This window comes from Leptopilina boulardi, unplaced genomic scaffold (assembly GCF_019393585.1).
Source record: "Leptopilina boulardi isolate dan_hultmark-lab unplaced genomic scaffold, ZJU_Lbou_2.1 LbouV2_38, whole genome shotgun sequence".
Lineage (NCBI taxonomy): Eukaryota > Metazoa > Arthropoda > Insecta > Hymenoptera > Figitidae > Leptopilina > Leptopilina boulardi.
The window spans coordinates 1,244,739-1,266,388 of record NW_026137951.1 but is presented as its reverse complement, the minus strand read 5'-3'; the positions used below and the strand labels follow the sequence as shown (position 1 = coordinate 1,266,388).

The 21,650-nt window shown below is 25.8% G+C and overlaps 1 long non-coding RNA gene across 1 annotated transcript; it reads left to right on the top strand.

The window, feature by feature from the left end:
* Positions 1–402: 402 nt before the first annotated feature.
* LOC127288071 (uncharacterized) lies at positions 403–3,293 on the top strand. Its single transcript, XR_007843982.1, has 5 exons — positions 403–457; positions 1,259–1,424; positions 2,047–2,138; positions 2,349–2,532; positions 2,861–3,293. It is a non-coding gene; the product is annotated as an uncharacterized LOC127288071 (long non-coding RNA).
* Positions 3,294–21,650: the final 18,357 nt, after the last annotated feature.

Genomic DNA, 21,650 nt, shown 5'->3' with positions numbered 1-21,650 from the left:
ATTATCTCTATTATCTTTTATATTAGCAAAATTATACTAATTCATGTTTCGAATTTATTATTATGTGAATTGCGATTTTGACTAGTGATATCAATTTACCCTTTACTTCCGGTTGAGCAAAAGGAACGATTATAAATTATTTTTAAGCAGAGTTAATTTATTTATGTTTCTTTTAGTATAAAGTGCTATATTATTTTCTGAATAAAAGATAAATAAAAGATGATATAATCACACAAATTTTTTAATTACTATATGTAATTATAATTTAATAAGTATTTAAAACTAATTTATTATCTAGAATTTGAAATTGAAATTTCCACCAATCAGAAAATTGCATTTACATTTTAACCAATAACAGTAAAGGACACCAGCAGTCGCTGCAGTCGTTCATTCTCCTGGGAAGTGGTGGTCGAAAATGGCGGTTATCCTCTAGTGTCCTCATTTTTACATCAAAAAGGTAATATTTTCTAATTTTTTAATAAGATTATGTATATTAACTGATGTTCCTATCGAGTGGAACAATATTTTATAAAAATTTTGATCAAAACGAGTCAATAATTGATAAAAAGTATGTGATTTATGTCATTAACCCCTGATTGCTCGTGACAATTTTTTTCATATAATTTTTATCTATTATGTTAATTGCTTAAAATAGCAATTTTTATGTTCATATAACCATTTAAAATACCATTATCTATATTTAATTAACGATTTTTCATTTGATTCCGCCTTTTATTACAATTCAGCAAATATTTCCCCCTCCCCTGCACCATCTTGTTTCATTCTTTTGCCGCCATTGTGGCAACAAAATGTCAACACGAAATTATTGAAAGATTTTTTTAAATAAATACAAGTTAAAATAATAGTGGTGAATTTTCCTTGTATTATTAAAGTGTTATAAAAAATTTGGTTCGAGAATTAAGAGGGAATCTGAAAAGATGATATATATATATCATCTTTTCATAAAATCGCAATGATGTCGCGCTGTCGGTGTGTAGCTCTATTTATTTTACTTTATTCAGTGAATTTTTTGTCTTGTGGTTTGTTGTTTTCACAAAATTTCGACAGAATTTTTATTTAAAACGGAGATAATTGTTTCTACTTGTATTTTATTAATTCGTATAAGAAAATATTATTGAAACAGTTGAAAGCAAGAGTCAACATAACCTAAAAAACCATATCTTTTCGCCCACAACATATTGCAAGAAATCAATTACATCCATTGTCTAAATCATCTAAAATGACTTTATTTATTCAGGTGAATATAAATTGAAGTAATTTTTTTGGGAGAAGAATATGCAGATATAGTACTGAGTCGAGGGTTTCAAGACTAAACAGTAGCAAATTTATTCCATTCTAACTGCAGTGTGTCATCAGAAATTTCAAAGCACACAATCCGGATAATTTTCAGCAGACTCGAAAAGGTATTAAATACATTTATTTTTTTAATAAAGTACTTATAAATATTGTAAACATTCTTCCTAAATGAAACAAAAAATAATTGTTTTAATTACTGGTGTAGAATAATTCCAATTTAATATAATTTTAAATTTTGTATTCACTGAAAAAAAATTCTAGTTAGAATAACCAGAATTCTAGTTAGAATAACCAGAATTCTGGTTAGGGTATATTTAACATTTTGATTCTGGTTAGGTTAACCAGAATTCTGGTTATTTTAACGAGAATTCTAGTTAATTCAACTAGAATTCTGGTTAACATAACTAGAAAGTAATGTTAAATATAGCCTAACCAGAATTTTTTTTCAGTGTTCTTATGAAAAAGTTAAATCATTTTTAATTTACATATTTCTACATTCAATTTAAGATTTAATCTTTTTTTCAATTGCATCAATACTTTTATTTAGCAATTAATATATTTTCTATTTTATTCATTTGTCAGTTTAAATTATTTTAATTTATTGTGTATTATTATGTATGTATTATTTTTGAAAATTGCTTTTTAAAACTAGTTTTTTTTTTTTTTTTAGTAATTTTAAGTATTATTATTACTTTATTATTTTGTTTATTATTTGTTTTAATTTTTCAGCTGTTATTAAGAAAATTGGAAAAATATACAGTAGAAAAAGAGTTTCTTCATAAAAGTATCATCCTGTGCCTCTTTGATAAAATCAGCAATTGGTGAGTGCTTTTTATTTTTTTTTTTAATATGTATTCATCATTTACTAAAACTAATGCTTCAAAGAAATACAGAAGTAGTCAAAATTCTCTTTCTTTAATTTTAAAACAAATTATTTTATTTATATAAATTTAATTACAAATTGTATTTTTTTTAAAAAACATTAAAATTAAAGTTACCTATTATTTTGAATAAAAATTAATTTTTTTCAGCTTTCCTGGTGTTCAATAAAAATTAATATCTCTAAACAAAAAAATGTCGAAAAAATTCAAAATAAGTATATTTTCTTGAAGGATTGTTTTTCAAATGAAAATTTAAATCGAAGTCCACATACACAATTCCCCAGAGTTACTTGGCTAAAAGAAAATCACTTTAACTATCAAATGTGGCAATTTGGTAAGTATTATTAAATTAAATTCAATCTTATAAATAAAATAAATTCTATATTTAGAGAGAAAAATAACAATATACACACAATTTAGTATATAGAAAAAGAGGGGAACTCCCTATACCTGAGACGCCTATGTGTATGATTATAGGGAACTTCAATTTTGTGTGTTGTCCTTTCTGCTCTTAAACTCATATTTGAATATTGCATTAAATTTTTTTGTATATTTGGAACTAAAAGATTTTATAAACAAATAAGAAAAAATTACTACTTTTTGATATAAAATAATAATTTCTCTAATTTTTTTGTTTTTATTAACTAATTGTATTCTTTTAGGATCATTAAAGAAAACAAAGACTTCAATTCGTCACCTAACAAGAAAAAACAAAAAAAATTTTAAGTAGAGGAACAATTCTGACAAATTAAATCGATTCATTTTTAGAACTAGTTAGAGTCAATGCGGTTTATAAATAAAAATAGTAATTGAATTAAAATTAGAGTCAGTGCGGGTCATTAAATATTTTTATTCTATTATAGATTTTTTTAATTTATAAACAGTGTTTTGAAAAAATTTTTTAAATTTAAATCAGTGTCGTATTGAAAATTGAATTTGGAAGGATTCCCATCAGGCATCGATCTATTCCAACTAAGGAGCTTTTTCAGGATTGAAGGACAGAAAGGATGATTTGGAGAGGCACTTATCCTGATGGGGCGATTTTTAGATTCTGCGACGAGAATATTCAGCATCGGTGAGTCCCTCCTGTCTCTATAGAGATGTGGCCAGAACAGGTTGTAATAAACTTGAAAAATCTCTTATTGATCACTAATTAAATCAATTGATAAAAATTGTATTAAAAATTAAAAAATTTGATTTTATTAGTGAGTGGATGTTTTTGTTGTTTTCAATGTTTAGATCAGGAATCTTTTCTTGGTTCTCGTGTAATCAAATTTGAATTATTAATAAATAAACGCTTATAAATTTTAAAAGTTTTTTCAAATTCGCTGAATTTTAAAGCCAAGAAAAGACTTTTTTAATAATGATACAACATTTTTGTCTTTTCATTTGTTTTTTGGAGTTTTAAACATTTTTGTTTTTATATTTGCAAAAATATTATTTTCTACTGATTGTACATTTAATTACAATCAATTTTTTGTATTTGTAATTTTTAAATTTTTGAAAAAAAGTTTAAATTATTATTTTAAATCTTTATATTTTGTTTTTAATTAATTATAAATGTTCACTTTTTTCTTAACTTAATTAAATGTTTGTGTAAAAATTATAGAGCAGGATGTTATTAATTTTTTCTTTCAGGTTTATTAAGGTATTTATTAATATTTGTTCTCATTGGAAGTCAATAATTTTTCAAATTTTTTTTTTTTTTTTTTGATTTCTGATGATTTTATCCACTTTGTCAGTTTGAGATTTTTCCCCTTTTTTTTACCACATCAGATTTATTTGTTTTATCTTTTATATATTTATGAAACTGTTTTTATATCGATAAGAAGAATATTTATCATTTTTAGTCGTTTTCCTCGTAATTTCCTCATTGTTAAAATTTCTTGGATTGTTATCAGGGGTTTTTTTTCATTGATGTCGATTTTTGAGTCTTAGAAAATTTTACAGTAATTTTTGCGTATTGTTATTGCAATTCCATTCTGATGGATCTATATTTTTTTAAAAAATATCCCAACATTAAAATGGAAAATATAACTAATAATTTATAGTTTTTACTATTACAATCAAATCGTTGTACTCTTTAAAATGCAATTCATTCCTTAATAATATACTATTATTCTTTTCTCTTGATTGACCTCTGACTTAAAAAGCCATAGGATGGTCACAATGCGACTCTTACACGCCTCTCGATTCCCGGAAAGGTTCGAAGTAAGGCCGTCATTTACAGAAAAAAAAAATATTTTTATCTAATGCAATCTTTTTTTTTTTTTTATTTATATAATGTACATTTATCTTATAAAAAATTATTTATGAAATATTTGATTTTAAATAAATTATTTAATAATTATGATATTTGCATAATTTATAAAATTATTTTTCTTTTTTCTATTTTGCAAAAAAAAAAAAAAAAATATATATCTCTTGTAATTATCAAATTATTAAGTCGTTGGTTTGATTACTATGAATTATGAGGTTCTTACACCATTTGAATTTTTATTAGTCATTTAGAATGCATGAAGGATATAATTTTTTTTGTTAATATTCAATTCGCAGAATAGGAATTATAATTAATTTTGCAATCAATTTTCTATAGCAATAATTTTGCAATTAAATTTTTCTAATGAAAAAAATTGAGAATTAAAAAAATTTTTTTTTTAGAAAATTAATAACTTTTGAAATCTGTATCTTTATTGGTATTTGTGTTGATTGCGATGAAAGTAAATGAGAAACTGAGACACACGCTAAGCTATTAAACGGTGTGTTACCCTTTAAGAAGAGTATATATGAAATATACTGTGTGTGCTAATTTTATATTCAATACGAGTGACGTCATTGAGAAGCCTATTTTGGCAGTCTCTTCTAAGAAAACGGTAACGATAGCAGGATATGCGCAAAAGTTGAGCGTGACGATTTCAATGAGGAAAATTTTCGTGAAAGCCAAGTTCTCAATTCAAATTGATATTTATCATAAATATCGACACGAAATTCTTTCACTATATTTGAATTTTTCATTTTATTTATTTCGTTGAATTTCCACTAAATGGAATTTTTTTTTGTCGATATGTGGAAATAAAAAATGTCGATATTTCATAAAGTTTGAAAAAATTGATTATTCTTTTGAAATTATTGTAAGAAGTTTTGCAGCTTCTCAAGGTGACATTTTTCAATGTAAAGTGAGCCAGACACGCGATTGGGAATTTCTTTTGAGGGTCGGGCTCTTTCAATACCAGCACTATGCTTCTTTATCAGAGAGATTCCTTGTATGAAACCCAGCATCTGTCCCTGGCTTTATAACAAATTTCTCAGAAGTCGGAAACCGGAGACTATATGCGAACTTTATTCAAATTAATCCCGCATCCGCCACCATCAGGCGAAACATACCTGTAATTATTTTACCAAGTTATTGTTATTATTTTATTATTTAAAGCGGAAAATTATTATATAGTCGTTGAAGTATATACAAATGTTCTATATAATTTATATGTTTTATTGTACTGCATATATAGTCGCCTCTCAATTGTTTCAATTTCTTTGTTGAATCACAATAGCTTTCCGGTGCAAATTTTTCTTTCTCCATTGTCACTTAATTAATTTCCGCTGAAGAATATGACAAATTCAAATTCATTACTATTTCAATGTTTCTCTATAAAGCAATTGGTCAGCTTTTTCTTCTTCGCATTATTATTTTAATCTTATGATTACAATTAAAAAATTATTTGATTTTTCATGTTCCATCATTGGTATTTATTCGTAGAATATAAAAAGAAAAAAAAAACTTGTAAAATTATAATATATTTCCTATATAGCTCCTGGAATTTAATCAAAACGATGAATCTTGAATATAAGAAAGATTTATTTATACCACGCGAGTGCTAATGTGCATTCGTACGACATTATGTTTCACGCACAAATGTGATTATTAGTTTAACTTAATTTTGATTAACAACACACAGGTATCGAAATTCGGTAGTCTCTCTCTCTCTCTGTCGTCTTTCAAAACCCCCAAGAGGATTAGGGCGTGACGTTACGCCTTTTACAGGTAGCTACTTTTTCGAAGAACAACCTATTCCGGTCAAGAATTATGATAATTTTATGCTAATTTTATTAAAGTATCTTTTCAGTTTCATTTTTGCCACTAGCGCACATATCTTTGATATTCTTAAGATATAAATGCAAAATACAGATCTGAATTATAATCTATAGGAAGTTTACTTTATATAAAAAAAAAATACATCGTGTTGGTATTATCTGTTTACCCAAGACTCGATGTTTTAACGATTAAAAAACAGTTAGCTTATCGTTAGTATTTAATATTGATTTTATATCAATTCCAAAAAAAAGAGAAAATACTCCACACAATGATGTTTTAAATAATGGGTTGTATTCTTTTTCTGGTTGTGTTTATTTTACGATTTAAAAGAAATAATAATTTTGAAATAATAAAAAAAAAGGGTCATTGAACATCTTGATAGTAATTAACAAAAAAAAAAAAAAAATGTAATAAAAAGCAATTTCAGTTCAACATCTGCTAAAAGCCTAGTCATTTTTTGTCGTTCTTTTCTCGTAACAGCTGCCAGGCTTTAATTCCTTCTGATGGTCCTTTTAAATTCAATTTCCTCGAGGTTTTTAATCTTATACCTGGGATCAAAGTTCACAGAACCGTATAAGGTCGAATGGTCCAGAGGCGGTGAAGTGGTTTTGCTTTTCAGAAAGTCAAATAAACTTAAAAAGCTTGTGTTGAAGTGTTCAGATAAACAATATATTCTATTCAGTTTTATTTTTATTGATTTTAATGTCATAAAATGTTCGCAAATTATGATTAAGAAAAAAATTTTAAGAATATACTTACGATAATAATAATAATATCAGATTTTTTTTAAATACGAGAAACAATCAAGATACAGATTACAAAAGTCTTAATGATTTTACTTAGCAAAAAGTATTAAAAAAAAAAAAAAAATTTAATATTTTGTGTGGAAAATATTTTTAATGTCGCAATTGCGCTGACATGAAATATTACCTGCTCCCTTAGGATAAAGTATATGACATATTTTTTTAAGACGTACAAAAAAAAAGAGAGAGAAATAAAAATGTCAATAAAGATGAATGCTCGTATACATATATCTTAATTCATAAATCTAATATTAATATGCAAGAAGCGAAATGGGTTATACTGTATGATTCTGAGAAGGCTCAACCTGTTAGGATATTGATGATTTAATGAATTGCATTTTAAGAGCTATACGAAAATTATTAAACAATTTCAAAATGAATACGTAAAAAAATTATTTAAAAAAATATTGTAACATATTTTTTTAAATAATAACTAAGATTTTAATTATAAACAATTTTAATTTATAAAACTATTAAAATTCGAAATATATCTATTCTGATATAGTTTATTTGATCTGTTGTTTTTTTGTTACTCTTTTTTTATATACTTATAACACCATTATGAGACAAATTGTCATAAAAAAAATTGCAAATGCGAAATACAATTTCTTGAAATTCAATATTTATACAAATTATATTATACTTATAATGACATTGCGCTAATTATAATTACTATAGGGGAAAGCTTTGAAGTTCATAGAAGTAAATTATTTTCTCTCAGAATGTATTTATCTCCTTCTGATAACTAGTAGGGAAAGACAACCGACATAATATATAATTATTTACCATTTAGTTCGATCTTTTCTATGGTGACAGTATTCGTAAACGTTAACGTTCGCGACTATTTTTTTTTTTTTTTTTTTCTAAAAACCATTCATTTCTATCGTAAACACCTTTTTCCTAAGTAAGCAATTAGCAGAGAGTTTCTCCGTCAATTAATTACGAAATTCAAAGAAAAAAAAAAGAACTCGAATTACCTTATTCCAATTTTTTTTTTTAAAATGCTTTGAATCAGTAGAAAAAAGTGAATAAGAAAATTTCTATTTACTGGAATTTATAAATTGAACTATTTTCTATTTTGTTAAATAATTACGTGTTCGAATTGTAGATTATATATAAAAAAAATGTATTTGATTCAAATAATCGGTTACTTGATTATTATTATCAAATAATTATTTATTTGTGTTAAATAAATATTTACATCAAATAATTATTATTGATTCAAATTAATTTTATTTAATTAAAATAAATTTAATTCAAAATAAAAATTATTTGCTTCAAATAAATTATATTTATTTGATAATAGTCGAGTAACTGATTATTTGAATCAAATTTTTTTTTCAGTGTCAATTTGAACTAATTTTTGATAATTCAAGTAAATCTCCCTTAAAAAAAATTTTTTTTTTTTGAAGTATTATCTACTGGAATTTAAAGTGTTTAAAGTGTCATGTCTTTCGCATACTTGGCCTTTTTTATATATATATACATAAAAAATCAGGACACGGATGATATCACTCGCACTTCCATATAGCGAGGACAGTCACGATCCTAACGGAACTGCTGTCGCGACCTGTAGGTTCATTAATTATTTCCTAGCATGGCAGTGTAACATCTTCCGGTTTGATTCGCTAATTTAAATTTTTTTCTCCTCTTTGAAAATTTCACGTTAATATTTTCATTGAAATAGTTTTTTTTTACCAATTATAAATTATATTGTTAAGATTCATACACGCACTATATTTGTGCCACGCACATTGGTTATTGATCTTGGCTTTGATCTCTGTCTCTCTTGCTCTCTTCTTCTCTTTTTCTAGTGACGTCACATAGCAAGGAGATAATCACAATCTTGAAATTCCAAGAATACTTTATAGAATGAGGTTGTGCGTGCTTCAGTTTTTATTTCACACTCATATATTGAAGAAAGGCCATATTGGCTCGTTATCGTTTCTATATATATATGTATTTGATTATATACATTTCCCCGGAATTTTTATTGAAAAAATGAAAATTATCATTTGACATTGTCCCCCTTTAATGATATTCTTTAATCATTAATATTATATTTCATTTTGTATAGATTATATTTGACATTGTATTTTTGTTTATTCTTATTTACAATCTCTTCAATTTTTTTTCTGTGAATAAAAATAAAAATCTCCTTATACAAAGTGTAGTCCTCTCACATGAGGAGAAGAACAAACCTATAGCGGATGACATATATGTCGTCAGTGTAATTTTTCTTGAATCCGCGCAGAAATGGATAAATCGCCTTGGCGACGTCTTCTCATTTTTTTTATTCTTAGATCCTGCTGGTGACTGAATACTATAATCGTTTACGGGGAAACCGTAGGAGGTCCTTAAGTTTTCTAAGATCTCATCGACCGCGCATCCTGTCGTTTCACCGCGAAAGAAACCGCAATGAAAACAAGCACGGGGGTTTGTAATCGACTCCAAATAGTGTTAAATTCATCGAAAATCTGAGGAAAAGATTCACCTTATATAAAAAAAAAAAAATTTTTATATAATTTTGAATTGAATTTCTTTATTGATATGTCATAGTATAACCCAACATGTAAAATAGTGCAGCATCGAGAACGATGAACCCTGCGAGTTCATAAAATAATCAAAAGTATATCATTCGCCGTTATTTTCATCGTGAAAGTTATAAGCACCATAATTTTTTTTTTTGCTAGTCTAGCATGTCTTATGCACGATATGGTTTGTCATATATTCAGAGGGGGTAAAACTGAGAATCAAGTCCGATAAACTGCCATCGACCCATTCTTCTCGGAAAGTACCTGAACTCCAGACATTGTCTACAGTTACGGTTATATATCCAACCTATTTATCCATTCCCTTCATATGCGCTTTATCGACTGATATATACGCTATATGGAAAAGAAAACCATTAGTACTTCTAAAGAAGCACGCCCACTTCAATTTTCCCCATCATGATATCTACGTACTGCATCATTTTATATATATATATATATATATATATATATATACATGTAAGACTTGACATTACCGAACATATTATCTTTCGTGTTTTGTGTGTGGGATTCTTGGTACTCGAACTTCACTTTTTTTTAACGTTATGCGCTATTATTACCATAATTACTACTTTATTTTTAATGCTTCACATCATTTTAAAAGAGATATACATATAGAATTACATAGCGAGTAAACAATTGAATGAATTAAAAAAAGACTTTTTATATACTTTCCTTTTATTTGAAAATTATACAACTTTTCTCTTATATTGTATACTTTATATTCCCTGAAATATTCAATTATTTGTTCATATTTCTCGGTATTATATTGATAGCGACAAAAAATAATATCCCTTATGAAAAGTATAGAATTGTCCTTATTTAAGAGACTTAAAAAAATTTTTTATTAACTTTTTTTTTTTCTTAGTGAATTATAATTGTACTTTAAGTAGAAAATAATTTAAAACCTTCACAGAAAATTAAAAGGCATTAAAATAAGCTGCAATGCTTATTATTTGAATCTAATTTTGCTTATTTTAATAACAAAATGGATTAAAATAAGCAAAATTGGATTAAACTAATAAGCGTTGCAGCTTATTTTAATGCCTTTTAATTTTCTGTGTTCACAAATTTAATCTACAAAACCATTTTCGGAAACCATTTTCAAAAATTAGAGAATTCGAATAAAAATTTTATTGATACACTGAAAAAAATGTATTTTATTAAAAAAATCTGTTACTTGACTGTTATCAAATAAATATTTACTTGAACCACATAATTTTTATTTTTTAATTAAATAAATCGAGAAATAAATTAAATAAATATAAAATAAAACTGGACCAATAATTTCTGTATTAGAAACAAATACTATTTAATTGAGAGCGCATTATTATCAAAAAAAAAAAAATTTTTATTTTCTAGAAGAATTTTCATTTTTCGATATATTAAAATTTGACAGGATTTCTTTTTACATGAATGTTTACTTTAAAAAAATTTGTTGATACCGAATTTTTGTTTGTCAGAATATTTATTTTACAGATATTTTCTTAACATTATTTTTTATTTAAAAGAATTTCGATTTAGCAGAATTCTCATTCCATCGAATTTTATGTGATTCGAATTTTTAAATGACAAAAATTTCAATTCACCGAATTTTAATTTGTCTGAATTTTTATTTGTACGAATTTTTAAATTGATAGAATTTTTAAGACGCCGAATTTTCATTTGTCCAAAATTACAAACGGCCGAACAAACAAAAGATTTCGGCGCGATTTTTAAAATGGTCCAATTTGGTAATTGTCAAGAAAATCGTGATTGGTGAATTTTTTAAATTGCGCCGAAATCTTTCTGTCGATTTTTTGTTCGGTCATTTGTAATTTCGGATAAATGAAAATTCGGCATCTGAAGAATTGTGACAATTAAAAATTCGTATTAAAAAAAAATGTGGACAAATTAAGATACAGTAAATAGAAAATTCTGACATTTAAAAATTCAAATCATATAAAATTCGACTGGATTAGAATTCTGATAAATTAAAATTCTTTTAAATAAAAAGTAATTTGTAAAGAAAATGACTATTAAAAATTCTGCCAAATAAAAATTCACTAGCTAAAATTTTTGTTGGTAAAAATTTGTATAAAAAGAAAATTCTGTCAAATTTTAATTCAAAAAATAAAAATTCTTTTAAAAAATAATTATTTCTAATAAAATTATATAATAAAAATTCTAATTAATGATTTTTATGGGATAATAATGAACCTCTTTAATTTACTCAAATAATAATAACACAGAAAATTAAAAGGCATTAAAATAAGCTGCAACGCTTATTATTTTAATCCAATTTTGCTTATTTTAATACCAAAATGGATTAAAATAATAAGCGTTGGAGCTTATTTTAATGCCTTATAATTTTCTGTGTATTTCTAAAATGAAAATTCTAATTAATAGTTTTAATGGTTTAATGCATCCCCACTTAAATAATAATTATTTAATACAAATATTTGTTAATAGGCAAGAAACTGATTATTTGAATCGAATAATTTTTTTTCTCAGTGTAGTGCAGGATATATTGTTTTTTATGCATAATTTTATAAAAATTAGAATTCTTCAGGTCTTATTTTTAAATTTAGTAAAAAATTAGAAGTTATTTCAAGAGTAAAAAAATGTTTTTTTTTTTTTTAGAAAAAAGCCTTTAAGCCAGTAAATCGATAAGCAAGTGAGTGATTAGCTTTATTCTTGGAAGAAATGCTCTTCCTTCTTCCATTTCCGAATATGTTTATCTTTTTCTTTTTTTTCCCCAAACGTTCCCATGAGAGAGTCCAAGCACTGTCCCTCCCCATATCCTCATTCTCCGTTTTCTTTCCCCTTCTTGTAAACATACTTTTTTTTAATTCTTTATTTTTTTATATATATATAGTCAAAAAGATGCTTTCGACTAAATTGCATCCGCAGATGTTTTCTCTCTTTGACCCTTATATATAGTCGCAGTTGGACACATATGCCCATATAAAATTCCAAGAAATTATATCCCATAAATAGCGTGTGGTATTAAGATTCATCCGCATCGCGTGTTTATTTACCTGGAATTATATATGCACATCCAAAAAGTTATATAGTTGACACGTCATTATATATACCACGTCATATACAATTTGAAATTTTTAAATTCGTGACGCGCTCAATTCTGTGCCGCGACAATCTCGCGGGCGCGATCTGAATTTCAATGGCGACAATTCTCAGAGATGATGATATTTTTGCTTCATCAGTCTTTTTCTTCTTAAATAATAAAGACAGGATTCATGGTCGATGTTGTGGCGACATTATCGTTTCTTCTTTTGTTTCTGTGGATTTCGAGGTAATTGATAATTGCAAAGAGTTTGAGATTTATTATTTTTTTTTTTTGCCGACCAAATCAAGAATGAATCATTTCTTTTCCTATATACGTTGTCTGATGTTCTTTAACAATAGAGAAACGCTCATGTCTTAGGTCAGGAATTCGAAAATTATTTGAAAAATTGTTTTCATTTTTCTGTTTGCATCTTTTCGAAAAGAGTTTGTTTTTTTTATCTCCTTCCAAAGAGTCACTTTTTTATTGGCATAAAACAACTTGCCATAAAGGGGATGTGGAAAGGGGGCTTATAGCATTATGTTCACAATTTTCTACCCACATATAGGTACACGTGATAGTGCTCGATTCGAAACGTCTCTCCGAGCATATGTTGAGCCCAAACCTTTTCGGTGAAATCTTGTTTGTGAAATAAAAAATAAAAATTTATACAAAGTGTTCGAAGTTTAAACGCCCTCTCGAACCCCATTATCTGATCGAAGCTGAAAAAAACTTTTTTATATCCCTCAGACACATGACAAAAGTCGTCTTATTTTAATATTATAACAGATTATCATCATTGAAATAAATAATAACACTCTAAAAAATGTATAATTTTAATTTCGATAAAAGTAATCATTAAATTAATATTTAAAAAAAAAATTAAGTGATATTTGTGTAAAATTACTCATTTATATTCAGTACAAAAAAAAAAGATATTAAGAGACGTAAATAATTTTTTTGGTGTTGGGCAAAATTGAAAAGCTGACGCTTTAGCTGAAAATAAAAGTAACAATAAATTAGTTTTCAATAACGTTCGAATTTACAGACACAGGTGCATAAAATTGCAATTTTACGTCCATGAAGTTGACTGGATGCATACTTATATAGTAAATCTTTTTTACAATGTGGTTATATGTATTTGAGTCCCAAGAATTACAACGCGAGGAAGGTTCCTTTAGGCGACGAAACCGATCGGTTCGCGGTACAATCTCAATAAGTCACGCTCGATTCACTTTGCATGTACATCAGAAAGTCACTTCCGCGAAATGAAATGCTTCTCGCGTCAATCTAAAGAGCAAAAAAAAAAAAAAAAGTAATTCGCGCGTTCTATGAAGTTATAATGTTATAATGCATTATTTAAATTCACCAATTTAAAATTGCGCATATGAATTGTTCTCTTGGCGCTATTTACCTCGCGCAATAATTATTCGTGACAACTTTATGACAATTGTTGTTGTTACAATAAATATAAACTTATTGTTTTATTTCCAGTTAGTTCGCGAAATTCCATTTTACTTTCAGTTTAAACTATATAATAATAATAATAATAAAGATGTTGTCATTTTCTAAGAAATCTATTTCAATATAAATAGCGCCCGCACATTGCAACTTTCAACAAATGATTATAAAAAAAAAAATTTCCATTTGTCATACAAGAATTTTTTTAATTAAATTTAAAAAAGTATTTTATTTTTAATAAAATGGACAGTCCATAAATAAAAATATTATTTATTTATTAAATAATTTTTTATTTGAAACTGTAATTAACATATTATGAGAATTTGTTTTTAAATTATTGTCGATTCATAATTAATATTTGTAAATTAATGAACTGGTTTTTTCTTATTATATAATAGATTTTCATTGGAATTTTTTTTTTTACATAATTTTTTTTGTATTAGATAATAATAATGAGACTCTTGAGAACGTGATCTTTGTCCGCATAATTCTAATTATTTAAGTTAATAAAAAAATTTTTTTATAATGTTTGATTTTTTGCATATTTTTTTAATTATCTAATTTTTTTATGGTAAAATCTGCTAAATGGTTAGAAAATATATGAGAATATTTAATATTTTAATATTTAATTTGAATGTTTTTTTAATATAGAAAATATATAAATAATATATAAAATATAAATATAAATTTAAGGGGGGTTTCTAAAGAAAATTGAATTTACAATTTTAGGTTTTCTTGATTTTCCAGAATTTGTACATAGTACACCTGGAACAACACCTGGAATTTTAGGAAAACTTGAAGATATATTTGAATTTTCAATTTTCAATTTCAAGTTTTTAAGATTTTTCACAATTTGTATATAAAACACCTGGAACAACACCTGGAATTTTATAAAAACCTAAAAATTGTAAAGGAATTTCTAGAATTTTTTCTTTCTTATTATACTTTTACTGTAATTTTGTATTTTCTCTGTAAATTTAATAATTTTATATGAACCTGAAGTCCGCAACGTTTTTAAAAACGAAAAATTAAAATAGAATAATTTTTTCAAGTCATTTTATTATTAATTTTGAGTTGCAGAAACTTTTAAGAAATTAATCTTTTTATAGAAGCCAGTTACCTCCGAATAACTTTAATTTTATGCCAAAGTAATACATATTATCTAATTATTTTTTCGTTTTCGTTTATAAAAACGTTGTGGACTTCAGTTTCATTAATTTTATTTTTATTTTTTTACTAATATAATTTTTTGAATTACAAGTTTTTTCTAATCAACAGATTTGAATATATTTTTTAATATAAAAAGAGAATATTATTTATAATTATTTAAAATGAATGTTTATCAAAATTGAAAAATATTCTTGTCATAATAAAATTTTAGTTGATTGAATTATAAAATAATAAAATATACATAATAGAAATTATAAAATAATTTTGTTGAAAGTTGGAATGTTTGTTATTTTAATAAAAATAAAAAAAAAGGTTTTTGTTAATTTAACCAAATAGTTTGTTTGCTCAATACCAACAAAAAATTTTTATTAGATATTTTTCCCCTATAAAACATAAAGAATGTTGATAATTTTTTTTCAATTAAAAAACCTTTTTGAACAGTCATTCATTTAAGTATATATATATCTTAATGTCTGCCCTTTTTCCTAGAAATTTTTGGGGAAAATATCTTTATGAGTTATCAGTTTTACCAAATGTTCCCAGAAAAAAGAAATTGGATAATATGTTTCCTTGAAAATTTACTTGTTTTTATATACTTTCCTTTGACTCATTTGTCCGTGATCAGACGGAAGTTCATTCCACATCCCGTCATAGAATTCTTAGATTTTTTCTTTTTTTTTTTTGTCGATTAGAGAAGGATAAAAAAGACATTGATTCATTCATTTATTAGAAGAATTTTAATTTTTAAATTGATCAATCAAAAAATTGATCGATCAGTATTTCTTTACAATCTATTTTTAAATCGAGATCATCTCTCGCATCTATATTTGTTGTATAATGTATTCTTTAGAATTCTGAGAAATGCAATAATTAAGTTTTTATTCCGATCACCGTTTAAGGAGAAATTTCAATTATAGGTAGATAAACCAGTCACAGCATCTATCTCTCTCTTATTCTCTCTCGTTCGATATAAACTTGTGACGAATTTCCGGAAGACCTTTTAATCAGAAAGGGTCAAGACAGAAATTTTTTTTTGCGATCCATCATTAATTACAGTTCTTAATGGAGAAATTTAAAAATTGTCATCAATTTTTTGCGAAAGAATTTTTAATATTCCTATTTTGAGAATAAAATATTTTATTCTGATATAGTTGGAATATAAAAAGCAATTTTTATTATATTCGGAATGTATGTAATTTTAATTCTTAAATATTCTTACATTTAGAATAACATGTTTTTTTTATTGTTAGAACATGAATCGGAAATATAATCGTGAATCAAGTTTTTGAGAATGTAGACATTTGAAACCTTGTAAGTTGATAAAAACCAGATTCCTTTCTGGAACTCATTAAGGTGATTGTCATCGGGTGTTGATTTTTCAATGTTATACACGCACTTGTCGAGCATAACTTCCCTTTATTTTTTTTAATCACGCAAAAGGATGTTAATGTGTGATATCATTTTTGTCACTCGTTATAAAGGAATCATATCACTCTTCCTGTCATCCTAAGCTTATAATCTGTCATACGAGGCGCGAGCGCCAGACAGTTTTTGCCGAATGAGAGAAGTTGACAGATAAATTCCAGTGACAACAAATTTCAAATGTCAAATAATGAAGTGTTTTAATTACGTTTCGATTGATTGACAAACTGTCTTTGTATTGTATTCAAAATTATTTTTTCTCTTTTTTTAAATGTAAAATCTCGTTTTTTTTTTATTACAAATTTTCTTTTTGGAATATTTTAAATGTTCCCGTTATTTTTTTGCTTTTTTCATGTTAATCATCTGCTGATCCTCTCGATCTTCTTTTGGCATGGTCTTTTGATCTTATAAAAAAATTATCTTAATATTTTTTTTAACGTTTGGACATTTATGATAATTTCCTCTTCCTTTTATTTGATACAATTTTAATAATTACATTCTCCTCACATGAGAAATTATTAGTTTTTTATTATATTTGCTAAATAATTGTTGTTAAAAAAATGTTTAATAACAACTGATTGATGAAAATTTTAACAGAACTGAATTTAAGGATTTATCAATAATTACTGTAATGGTTTATACAAATATTCATCAGTCTGTTATTTTTTTCAAACTGTTATTAAATCATTTTTAAATCATCGGAAACGCATACATTTTTACTTATATTCAGGGTTGCGGGAAATGCAAATCGATTCACAACTTCCTTGTATTGTTTACAGGAAGTTTCTTTCTTTTCAATATTGATTATGATAACACAATTTTAAAGGAAGTTATGTTAGTATAATATTGAAAATTGATACGCAAATGCAATTTGTCCTTGAATTCAATAAAATAGAGCACCGAAATTATTATTTACTTATGATGACGATTGTTACATCTGGTTTTTGTTTGATGAGCAGTTCGAAATTTCGAATAACAATACAAAAAAGTTTCATTTTTCATAGAAGCATAATAGATATATAGCGCGATTCCACACACTAAAAATTAATACTTACTTTCAGTTCCCTTTTGACTAAAACCGTTAACATTAGAACCATTTTTACTGAATTTCAGCCTTGAGTGTATGATTTTAAGTCCTAAAATTGACTTAATCTAGTTTTAAGATTAAAATTACACTAGTTTTAAGGCATTTTGATTTTAAGATGTTAATGGTTTCAGTATTTGTTTTTTGTGTGCAGGTGAGATTTTGAATGCTGCGTGCGCAATGTCGTCTGCACGTCAACTAGCAGAAATCGCAATTGTTTATACTCGTAAATTATTAAAATTAAATAAGTTAAATTTGCATTTACAATTGGATTCCTTTGGAAAATTAAAGAAAACACTGCTAAGATAATTTTAGCGTTTAAGTGATTGAATTTTAGATTGTCGCGTGAAATTTATTCAATTATTATTTAATAATTTTTTTAGTTGTAAAATAATAAAAAATTGTTCTGAAAGAGATTTATTTCTCTCATTTTCCTTGACATTTTAAAAAAAAGTAGACCTCAATCCGATTATTAGAATGGAAGATATAACAGAGTTTAAAATATTTTGTTATTATTGCAAATCTCGTAAACTTACAAATATTTTAAGCTGAAATTTACGTTAAAGATTAGTCTTACTATATATAACAAAATTCCAAAGTTTCATTGCAATCGGTTAACCTACTCCGAAAAAGTCAAAATCTCACCTGGAATCGCACACTATATCGAAAATTGTTTTTTCTGATGCAATAAATGACGATTGTTTCAAATTCGAATTTTTATCACGCCGATGAAAAGTAAAAATGGATGAAAATTTATTTATACACTTTTTTTTTTAGTAGAAAGAAAGAAATTTTTTTTAAAAGAATTTTAAAGCAGCACCTATTTTAATTGTTTTAATTTAATCTCTGTTTTCATTGTTTAAAGTTCTTAGAAATTTGTCGTAATCATTTGTATATAAAGAAATTGCGATCTCTAAAAAAAATGCGTCCGAGACGTGTGTAGTTCTCTCTTGAGAAATGTTTTATCTAAACTGTCGGCCTAGATTTTTGGAAGCTGCGCTCTATTTCAGCATTTCCGCGTAAGAAACCTATATCCGATTTTGAATTTGGCTGACAATTTTTAGAAGCGTTATTATAAACGGTCTAGTCTTTGATCGAGACAATTATATATGTTGCGACGTCGTTGATGCAACTTTGATATATATATTTGATATGCGCAATAATAATTCGACAAGGAGCCATGTAATATGAGTACAAATCTAGTCATCGGCCTCATAGTATATAGTAAATTTCCACGAACTGTTGACAGTCGGACTATTTCGATCCGATCTTGAACACTTCTCGGAAGGCTTTACGCAGGCATACAGGTTAATTCAGTCTCACAAATGACAACTATAAGTGACACTATATGCGGGCTCTATACTTCGTCAAACTTAATCTGGAACGCACACATATGCCAACCAACAAATCTTTCCACCTGCGACAAACAATTGATTATTGTTTTGAGTTTATGGCATCTTATTATCATGAAAAATACAAGTTTCGCTTTTTTTCGTTCTCTGATGCTTATAGGTTTTGTCTTTTGAGGCATTTTTCGATTTTTTATTTGCAAAATTTCTTCTATTGAAATAATGAAAATAAAATAGTATTAGGTGAATTCTAAGAATTTGACGTTATTGCAGACAAGTTGGCATATATTTTTTCTAAATTTGGCACGATGGAAATTTCTCTCGGGGTGTATTTTGTATTTTGAAATATTTTAATAAAAAAATTTCTTTAAAGAAACTCTTTTCTGAAAATAGAAAAGGTGTTAGATATGGCGCCATAATGGCCAATTGATCGGCGTCTTTAGACGTTTTGGCAAAACTATATAATTTTATTCTTGGCTGGGTATATTAACTTCTCAATATATATCTCGCATATACACGTCGACGAATCGTTGTTTGCGTAATTGAGAAACGTTTACCGTCTGTCAAAATCGGATTATGTCTTTCATGTAAAATATAATTTGTATGTACTTTGTGTCTCGTAGAGAATTTTATGATAAATCTTCAAATGCATTTTTTTCTTTCAAAATTTATTAAAATAAAAATATATTTATCCCATAAAAATAATTAGTTATGATTTTCATTTTAACGAATATTTATTAAATGTATTTTATTTTTCAGGCGAATATTCATTTTTCGAATTAAAATTTGATAGAATTTCTTTTTAAACGAATTTTTATTTAGAATTTTTAAGAAGAGCCGAATTTTTATTTGTCCGAAATTGCAAATGGCCGAAAAAACAATCGATTTTTAAAATTCACCAATTACGATTTTATTGACAATTTCTTGGGATATTTACAATTTTGGAAAAATAAAAATTCTGCTTTTTAAGAATTTTGAGCAATAAAAATTAGATATATAAAAATTCGTTTAAAAAGAAATTTTCTCAAATTTTAATTCTAAAAATGAATATTCGTTTAAAAAATAATTATATATCGAATAAAATTCTTTAAAATGAAAGTTCTAACTAATGATTATTATATGGGATAATTATGCGCCCCTTAGGAAAATATATTTAAAAAAATATATATAGTTTATTAAAAATAAATAAAGTTAAAGAATAGTTTCTTCAATTGAACTCTAGGAAAATATTTTCAGTTTCGTTTTGTAAAAATTTCACTTTTCGTATATGTAAATTTAAAAAATTAATATCATTATCGTCATACGAGTAGAAAGATTTAAAAAAATATGCTGACAATTTTTATGTCTTGTGCGTTTTAAAAGGTTTTCTTTCCTTGACCGATTTAAAAAAGAGAATCATTTAGTTAACTTATAATGCATATTGTTACTCACTGTTTTAATTAATACGACAGTTAATTGTCCAGTAAATCATTTTAAATCTTTTTCAGTTCCTTGACATGAAATTTTTAAGGTTATACTCAAATCTTTTCTAATTTGAATAAGAAAAAAAAACTTTTCTGCCTCGTTCACAATTGTAATTTGACTTTTATGCTTGTGAACTTTCACTTTGTGATTGTACACTGCGATTATAATAAAATGACTAATTAAAATTCCATTTTTTTTTTTGTTAAATAAAAATGAGAAAGTCATATGTCTATAAGAATCTGTAATCTTATCTTGAATAATTTTTTTTTCATTACATATATATGATTGTTGTAACTGCATATATGTCAGTTGATGCCTATAGGGTGTTTAAGATTCGTTATCAAGGTATCTAAATTTACAGGTAATGGATCAATTTAATGAGTGTATGGTTTCTTGTCAGACGATTGAATGAAAAATTCCATTTGACATTATGATTCGTGTAGGTACGATAATTTATTATCATTTCAAATATCCTATATAAAGATAAATACTATTTTTTTAAATAATAGTAAAAAAAAATGAAGAAAATAATTTTGTACTACGAATTCTTGAAAGAATGTAATTGTTTGATATAATATTTTATCTTATCGAACAAGTTTAATCGTTTCTTCCCAATGACATCGTTTTCGTCACTTTATTAGTAAAAAAAAAAAAGTTGATCAAATATATACACAACATTCGTAACGTAATGAGATTTTTCTCTTTGAGGCCAAAAAGAGCAAATGATGTTCTTTGTTTATTATAAGTGATAAAGAATTGTAAATCTTTATACACTAGAGTATTGCGGACATGTTTGCGCTCGCGAGTCAAAAGCTCTACTTATTGTTATTTGCTTAATTGTAAAAATCAGGTCATATTTTTATTCTTTTGCTCTAGTTTTATTTTTTAAAAAAATGTATAGAAAATGATTCATCAATTATTTTTATATATTATTCTCTATATTCAGTATGTTGTCGATTTGTTTTCTTTTGTTTATTATAAAAAAAACTGAAAGAAATTTATATTTGA